Source organism: Lactuca serriola, chromosome 9 (assembly GCF_051521515.1).
Source record: "Lactuca serriola cultivar US96UC23 chromosome 9, Lser_US96UC23_V15, whole genome shotgun sequence".
Classification (NCBI taxonomy): Eukaryota; Viridiplantae; Streptophyta; class Magnoliopsida; order Asterales; family Asteraceae; genus Lactuca; species Lactuca serriola.
In genome coordinates, this window is record NC_136416.1 from 21,916,541 (window position 1) to 21,926,638 (window position 10,098).

Below are 10,098 nucleotides of genomic sequence, written 5' to 3' on the forward strand. Positions count from 1 at the left end.
GTAATGAGGAAGGCACTCGTTTCCACATAACACTGGCTAAGCACCTCACTCTCGCCACCAAGACTAGTAATAGCCAATCATGCCACCAATGCAGGGAGATAGGGCACCTCAAGAAGGATTGCCCTATAACAAAGAACTCTGGCGCAGACGGTAGGATTCTCAGGATCACAGCTGCAGGAGAACCTACTCCGAACCCACGTTAATTTAATTTAGGCGTTTCGTAGTAACAGACTTATAAACCATCCAAATCTAGTGCAACCAGAGTCTTATCTTTTGTGGGATCCCGTCGGTATAGGGATGCTCGTGCTGCGTATACTTGCCTTTTTAGTATACCCTATTCGCGGTAATAGTCTTGTAGTAGTCTAAAGTACTGTAACTCTGTTGATGGTTGCACAGTTGTGTTTTGTCTGTAAACGTCTTATGTTCAAACCTAATGTCTTTAAGCTTCCTTATGATTCCGACATTATCATACGACTTGATTCAATTTGATCCTCACAAAAACAGCTTCATACGTACATCTCTTCCTCCAAAATCGTCTTTCCAGCAAAGCCGTCATTCCAGAACACCAAAGTACTCGTGCATAGAGCACCTCATGTTTCTCATCCTTTCCGAAGAAAACTCAACAAACTGCCCCAAAGTACCACTCGTGCAGTACGTCAAGTTCAATCCAAAGACCCACAGTTTCAAGCTTATTTATATACGGCTCGTATACCCGAGACTGTGATTGATGAACCTGGTATGGGTTCTACTATGAACTTCAGGACGGAGACTGCCCAAGACTACGAGTGATCGTGCTGCCATGCAAATAAACTTAGAAGCCCAACACATGCCCTTTCTGTCGATTGGGACAAGAAAGACAGATAGAACAAAAGTACGTATCCTTTTTCCTTAGTTCATGAGTAACCATACTTTATTTTAGATCTTCACGACATCTAATCAACCACAAGGTTCTGACTTCATAATCAGTATGAATTGGTTTTGTTCTTATATAAGAGGAAAGGTCACTGCCTATACCTCAAGACAGCTTAAGACGCAGGAAGTTATCTATACAACACATGATCTTGAGTCAAGGGCAGCGGTAATTGCCTTGAAGATCTGGAGACACTACTTGTAGGGTACAAGATGTACTATTCCCACAGTCCATAAAAACATTCCACATACGTTCGACCAAGAAGAGTTGTCATGCCAGTGAAGTCAAACAAAAGAAGCAAAGTCGTGTCCCGATAGTGCAAGGTTCGCTGGAATGCCAAGCGAGGAACCGAGTTCACTTAAGAACACGAGAAGCAAATAAAACTTCTATCCGTAGCATGTTTATCAATTCTGTTTAAACTCTAATTTCGGGACGAAATTCCCTCTAACGGGGGGGATGATGTGACAACCCGATATTTCGAGACAATATGATGGATCACAAGTCAAATTTAAGTCAAAATTTAACTTTCCTAAAATCTTATTTGGGTTAAATAAAGTAGTAGGAATCGTATCAAGGTTTTCATACATATAAAGAACCCTAAAATCCGAGTTATAATGAAGAAGTTATGACCAACCGAAGATTCTCGGCAAAATCGAAAACACTGATAGACGTAAAACGCGAAGTTTCAATACAATAATTTTTAGCCTTAGGTATCTAAATGAAAGTTTTAGATATCCCAAAACCGTAAGCATACATAAAAAGAATGCCCAAATCTGACTTCATATGAGGAAGTTATGATTTTTCGAAGTTTCAGACATAGTAGTAGACAGCTAAAAACTCGAAATCGAGATCGAGCGGATTTTGCCAACATGACCTAAACGAGAATCGAAGATCTCATCAATGGTATTACAACGGTAAAAAGTCTGGCGAAAACGGATGTCGGATGAAGAAGTTATGGAACTTTAACAGACTTTTCCTGTCCCGACCTATTAAAAATATAATATTAGAAATAAAGTCAAAATTTGCCGACGGAGTCTAAACGAAAGTTGTAGATCGTAGTCTCACCTACACATGGATATAAAGAACGTCGAAAATGGAGTTCGTATGAGGAAGATATGAATTTTTGAAGTTTACTAATTAATTAAAATATAAATTTAATTAAAATCCGGTATTATCCGAAGAAGGAGTCATCGGACCAATCCAAGTTACGCCCAACGTACTCGGATGCTCGACCTTATCCGTCCACGTCGCTCCAATGCTTCGACCGAGGATGCGCTCATACATGATGCATGAGTATGCCCCGCGTACCCTCATACGCCCAACGTACCGAGGTCTTTCAGCCCCTATAAAAGGGATGCGAGGGTGTCGGCCAATTTTGCTCATTTCCTTCCTTTCTCACGCCGAAGCTCTGCGTTTATACCCTCGGATCCATCCCAAAGTCCCAGTTTTCATATCCAAGTTTGGAAGGAAGTTTTATGCTCCCGAGATTCCCGAGATTCCCGAGAATCTCGAGAGATCCGCTTTCTCGAGTAGAAGTTCTGCTCGGTTTTCGTCACGCTTTCTTCAATCAATCAAGTGAGTTCATACCCCTACAATCCGCACTTTTAAATGTTTTATAAATGCTTTTATATGCTTTTAAGGGGGGAATACAAGTAAAACACACGATTATTATCGAGTGTCATATAAAGTTTCATCATACACGTTTTATCAACGGAATCATATGTGATTTATAACTAGTATAGGGAAACTTTCGTATGCAAAATATATCACGATAACATCATATCTTTTGAAATGAAAAATGTTGTTATATATGTATAAGTCAAACACTCTGTTTATACTGTATGTATATGTGTTCATCTTAGGCACTACAAAAATCATACTTTTCATAACAAGTGAGCATTTCACTAGGGATTACTATACTAACAAGACACACTTTTAGAAAACTATAATAGGTATAGTTTTACGAGAACATCACGAACTTTTACATACTAGAAATACTATTTCAAGGAGATACATTCATATACAAGAACAAACGAACATTTTCATAGGTACTTCAAATAGTTTTCACAAACATTTTTACATGTTGAAACACTTTTAGAAACTGTCTTACAAACTGTAGGTTTCATTTTTGAATCTGTTATAGTTGTGCTTCAAACAAAGGTTTTCTCACACTTAAACTGTCTTGTCAAACGGTTTTCGAATTGAATTATAAACTGACGTCAAGTCATAAATTCTTATTTATTAAACTTTTCAACGGTTTTACAAAACTTCTTTTATGCTTTTATATTATAAATTGCATGCCTCTATGTGTATAGTTATATAAGAAATGTTTAAAAGACTTAGGAAGGCTATCCACCCTATTTCCTTTTCCTCGATTTGGATGTGGTCTGGTGGGATATTGGGTACTCGTCCGAAGGTCGTTTAAATATTAGTTATATATCATGTGTACATATATAGTCATAAATGTTCCATCAGTTAATTCAGTTCCGACACTCTTGGGTAGCAAGGGTGTACAAACTTACTTGGATACTCATCAATTACATTCTAGTAAACTATTATAGGAATAGTTTAGGGGATACAAAACATGATCCCTATTACAAGAAATTACACCAGGGTCAGTTCATTCATGAGTCTAAACTACATGCTATATGAAGGGATACTCTTACAGAGATTCCTCTTACATGGATACACTTGTATAGATACTCTTACATAGATTCCTCTTACATGGATACACTTATATAGATACTTTTACAGAGATTCCTCTTACATTGATACACTTATAGGGATACTTTTACATAGATACTATATGGTAAGAAACAATAAGGGACTAACCATTCCTAAACTCAGCTGTTAGCAACAGAGGTAAATGGACATCTACGGATGTCTACGGTTAATACATATACTAGTAAGAAATTTAAGGAACTAACCATTCCTTCCACATGCTGTTAGCTACAGAGGAAAATGAACATCTACGGATATTCACGGTGAGAACGTTTCGGCAGTCGCGATGTCGTGTTTATCCTAATACCAAAGGATAATACTTATATGGCTATATTTTCGTTATTACTTTTATTTTGTGATACATTCACGTAAACGATGAAGTAGACTATATTTATTGTTAATAGTAGTCATAAAGGGGAAAACCATCTTTCCTATACTTTCAAAATATTCATGTCTTGGTAGAAGACTACTTTTTATACTAGTAGAAAATATGAGATTTTCTAGGAGTTTTCAAAACATATACAAACAATTACATGGAACGATTTCAAATGTTATCATCAAACTTATACGAATAATGACATTAAATACTTATGAACTCACCAGCTTAAATGCTGACCTACACTTTCAAAATAACTTGTATTCTCAGGTCACCAGTAGACAGGTACGATGACCAGGTTTTGCGAAGACGGAGCAGTCAAGACTCATCTTTTATTTTGATTACTTGTTGTAATGTCTTATTTCTATGAAAGAACACACATGTATTAAACTATTACTATTAATGCAATGGACGAGGTTGTTGCTTGTTTACGACTTTACACTGTTGTGATATATACATGACGTCCTCCGCCCCAGAATGTTTCCACCGTTCTCAGTTTTGGGGTTTGACATCCATCATGAAGGAGCATGTGCAGTGTGTCGAAAATGTAATCGAACGGGCCATATAGCCAAGTATTGCAGGCTGAATAAGGATGAAAAAATGGCATGTTACGAGTGCGGGAGTATTGATCACCTCCGAAATGCTTGTCCCAAACTAAACAGGGGGCCTGGTAACAATTGACAAGGCCAAGATAGGCAAAATTTCCAAGGAAATCAAGGTGGGCGGCTAAGAGGTGTAGCCATTGTGATTGGTGCTGAAGAAGCTCGTCAAAACCTTGAAGTGATTACAGGTACGTTCCTCCTAAACAATCACTTTGCATCTGTAATATTCGATGTGGGAGCAGATAGGATTTTTGTTTTTTTAGACTTTAGACCATTAATTGACTTGAAATCGAGAAAGATGAGGAATACCTATGCTATTGAACTTGTTGATGGGTATGAAATTAGGGCTAATGAAATAATTTTAGGTTGTATTTTCAACTTAGCTGATAAACTCTTCAGCATTGACCTAATTCCCATAGAGCTAGGTAGTTTTGATGTAATAGTAGGAATGGATTGGTTATCCAAGAATAGAGTGGATATTGGTTGTTAGGAGAAGGTCATTAAGGTACCTCTCCCCAATGATGAAACCCTTATCATACACGGTGAGAAGCCAGGAAGAAGTTTAAACATTGTATCAAGCATGAAGATTCACAAGTACCTGAAGAAGGATTGTATTGCATTCATGGCCCATGTGGCAGAAAGAGAACCTGAAGCTAAGCAAATCAAAGAGATCCTGGTGGTTCAAGACTATCCTGAAGTGTTCCCGGAGGAATTACCCAGTCTACCCCCACACAGACAAGTCGAGTTTCGGATCGACCTAATTCCTGGAGCGGACCTGTAGCAAAAGCACCATATCGCCATGCGGCATCCAAGATGCAAGAATTGTCCGAACAACTTCAAGAACTTCTAGAAAAGGGGTTTATTCAACAGAGTCCTTCCCCTTGGGGAGGCTCGGTGTTGTTCGTCAAAAAGAAAGACGGCTTATTCCGAATGTGTATTGATTACAGAGAACTTAACAAGTTGACAATCAAGAATCGATATCCTCTTCCTCGAATTGATGACTTGTTCGATTAGTTGCAGGGCGCTTCATACTTTTCAAAGATCGACCTCAGATCAGGATATCATCAACTAAGAGTTGACGAAGAAAACATTCATCAAACAGCGTTTAGAACCCATTATTGACATTATGAATTCTTAGTCATGCCTTTTGGACAAACGAACGCACCAACTGTTTTCATGGATTTGATGAACATGGTCTGTAGACCATACCTGGACAAGTTTGTAATCATATTTATTGATAACATACTTGTTTACTTGCAAACCAATGAAGATCATGAACGGCATCTGAAGCTAGTATTAGAACTTTGAAGGATCAGAAATTGTATGTCAAGTTCACTAAGTGTGAATTTTGGATTCGAGAACTACATTTCCTTGTCATGTAGTCGGCGAAAAAGGAATCCATGTAGATCCTGCTAAGATTGAGGCAATCAAGAAGTGGGAAAACTCCAATAACCCCAAGAGTTAAGTGCCATTTATGACACATTCCACATCTCTAATCGTAAGAAATGTTTATCTGACGAAGCATTGATAATACCTCTGGAGGAAATCAAGATCAATGATAAGCTGAATTTTGTTGAGAAGTCGATAGATATCCTTGACAGAGAGGTGAAACAACTCAAGCGGAGTAAGATTCCGATTGTGAAAGTTCGATGGAACTCAAAACGTGGGCCGGAGTACACCTGGGAGCGTGAGGACTTCATGAAGGAAAAGTATCCACAACTTTTTCCATACGATGACAAATAATGACATAAAATGAATTTCGGGACGAAATTCTTTTTTGAGTGGGGGATACTGTGACAACTATCAAATTTAGGTCATTCTTAGACTTTTGCATATTTTCATTAACCATATATACACATCATGCCATGGCCTAGTAGTAGATATTAGGTTATAATCTTGTAGAAACTTGGATCCAACTAAAATCTAAGACTAATATACTTGACTCTTACAATTCAAGTGAATTGTTCAATTACTATAGAGAATGTCAATACCCGAATTAAAACAAAATACAAACATTGATACAATTGAAAATGGTATGAAACCCTAAAATAAATTAAAATGTTCTAATATCACTTCATTATATTTTTAAATAGCTAACAAGATCCCAAAACCCTGAAAAGGCCTAAAAACCTAAATTTTATAAAATTAACACCTAAACTCCATAAAGTTTATTATGAACCTTATAAGATCAATTTAAGTTAAAAAAATTAGTAAATATAATCATGGAAAGAAATTTTAATTATTAACATTTAACCCTAATCTACAAGTTAAATGTCAAGATTTTATGAAAAGAAAACTAGGTTAATGCATAGTTTATAAAAATATGGGAAATTTTATAAAAATATGAGAGATTATAATTAGAAGAAATAATTGAGAGGGAGACTCTCTAATACCCTCAAAAAAATCGGCCTCCCCTCTCCCAATAGACCCTTCCCCTTCCCAACACGCCTAATCATTTTCACCACATTTGCATTCTAACTTCTTTCTCACTCTCTCTCATTTTCTATCACTTCCACCACTCAACACTCTCATTCTCCCTCTCTAACCCACGAAATTTAGAAGCCAAGAAGTTCTCCCAACACCAAAAATCATCTTCTTCAAGTGTTCTTCTAAAGGTAATCACAAAAACCAAGCATTATTCCTTCATTTCTACTCAAAATTTCACATTTTATGCATTTCTTTCTTCTTATACTCCATTCTTTAAAAAGACTTTAAACCACATGCCATATCTACGATTTTGATGATGATGGTGGTAGGTTTTCACATAAAAAGAACATGCATGTTGCATTTGGTGGAATCCCATGATCCAAACTCATGTCAAAATCAAGATAAACCACTTTTATACAAGTTGTAGTGGAGAAATCATAATACTAACCAATGTGTTCTTTCAAAAACAATTTTTAAACTTTTCAAACTCACGCATGGCCTTAAACCAACATGCATGTGTCGATCTTCAAGCCTAAGATGCTTGATGATCAAAGTATGTTGTTAAAATGTTCAAAGTCATGCATGAAGTCATTTAAATCCACCAAACTATCTAAAACTCATATTTGACATGAATCCAATTTTTCCCGGAATCTTACCAACAAAGTGAGAAGTTCTGTAATTTTCAGAAAATAATTTATTTTTCTTGAATTAATATAATTATTTCAATAAAATAGAGCAAAAATCCATATAAATACTTTTTATAGCCAACAAATTCTGAAAAAAAAATTTAGACGACCCATACACTGATTAAAGACATTTTATGAAGTTGCATGAACTTATAGGGTTGTTTTGTGTTAATTTCAAATTGTTTTTTTTAAGAGAAATAAATATTAAAATCTAGTTATAAACGTCCAAAAAAATATTTTATAATTTTTGCATCTTCTAGACATTATAAGGAGTTCATACAAAAATTTAAAAATTTTTTCATCACAATTTAGTATTTTTCCCGATTTAATGAGTTTTTAAGGGATTAGACTAATGAAAAGTAGTTAAACTTGTCAAAAAATTACCAACTTTCATCAGAATATCATACGTTACATATTAAACGTAAATAAAAATCATAGTGAATTTTAGCTACTGTTAAATATCTTTTCACAAATTAAATCTCATTTAAGTGAATAGAACAAAGAAAAATAGTCAAACTGATTGAAAAATAACTTGTATATTTTTCACAGTTTCTGTATGTATAATAACAGTTTTACAAAAAGTTTGGGAGAATTTGGAAACTCTTTTCTATTTATTTCAAATTTTTATTAAAATAAATTCACAAAAAGCATAAAATTGGGTTAAACAGTTTAGAAATCCATTTTTATATTTTTCCCATCTTAATTATGTCTAATGTCCGTATTATAAAAAGTTTGGGAATTTTTACCATTTGGATGTTATTTTTCACGAATTTAAATTGTTATGAAGGCTTAAAATTTTGGAAAAATAGTTAATCACATCAAAAATTCAAGGGAAAATTTCTGGAAGACCTTTACTGTATTTAGAATGAAAATGAAAAGTTTGACAATTTTTGGAAACTATTTGTTAATATTTTGGATTTTTAGGAGCTTAAAACACCTATAAATGTGTTGAAATACCCTCAATTAATATTAAAAAAATTGAAAAATAATATAAAAAATTGTCTTGAACACATGAGTTACAAAATTTCACTATTTCAGAAAAATTGTTACCAATTAATATAAAACCAATATTAGAATTCTTTTTGGCATTTCTCTGTATGTAGAATTTAGTATATTAGTGTTAGATTTTGACATAGAAACTCTCTAGCATGTGCTTGTTATCATAGGATCCCGATTGTAAGACGTGTTGGTGTATCCCGAGGAATCACTTGAAACTTTGGAAGCATAGTGAGTATCACGATTTCCCTTATTTTTGGTTTTAAATGTTTTGGGGTGGAAAAGCATGTCCAAAAACTGTTTATGTTCGTTGTATTTATTTTGACTCGTATAGACTTGGTTGCTATGTTTTGTATGTATGTGTATGTTACTTTAATTCATGAGGACTGTATCGCGGTTAAGTCCCTGGAATCTCTCGACATAACTCATTAACTCTTTTGAGCCTATGGTTAATAGGGTTTGATTCGGTCATTAGGATTGGGTTGTGAACTCATGAATGGAAACTTGATGCACATACGAATCCTACATCACATTTTAGCAACGAAACTTTTACACTCATTATATCAACAAAACTTGTTTAATTATTATAGCAACGGACTTGTTTCTTATTATAGCAATGTACTTTTTTTAATGGAAAGTTCTATACCAAACCTAGATTTAGTAAACATGTGAAGTCACCAACTATTTTCATAGTTGACGCTCGTTTTACATGCTTTTTCAGGAAATAATTAGTAAGTCGATATAAAGATTCATCATCGTAGAGCATGCTGCATCGTGTGGAAGTTATTTTGTGAAGTTAACTTTTGAACAATGTTATTTTGGGAAACTTATATTTTGTTTTGCTTAAATTATGGGTTGTAATAACTTTTAACTATTACTATGGCGATGTATCTTTATCTTTTGCAATGAAACCTTTATCACTGTCATATCTTGCGTTTCCGCTTTAGCGGGGTGTGACAATAGTTGTCTGAACCAAACATTTACAATGGGAGAAATTCAAGTTAGTTGATTTAAGTCTTTAATATAACACCCAATATGATATATTAAGGCTAGGACCCAACACAATATTTTATAACTTGGAAGAGGGATGCCGTAATCCAAGCTATAAAATATTTGAAGTTAGGCAAATGACGATTCACCAATTTCCACCATGAAAACCTAATAGGGTATTGGGTTTTAATTGGATTGAAACTCCTAGATATTTTGAGATTCATTGAACTTTTCAATGGCATGTTTAAATACCGGTTGTGCCCTCTCAAGTTTGTGACTGGGATGCCGAGGATCACAAACAATGTGTGAATAACCATCCAAATTAACTTGGTACCCTCAACTTTATCACCTAATCGATGTGCCGGTTAACCACACGCGCTCCACCAATCT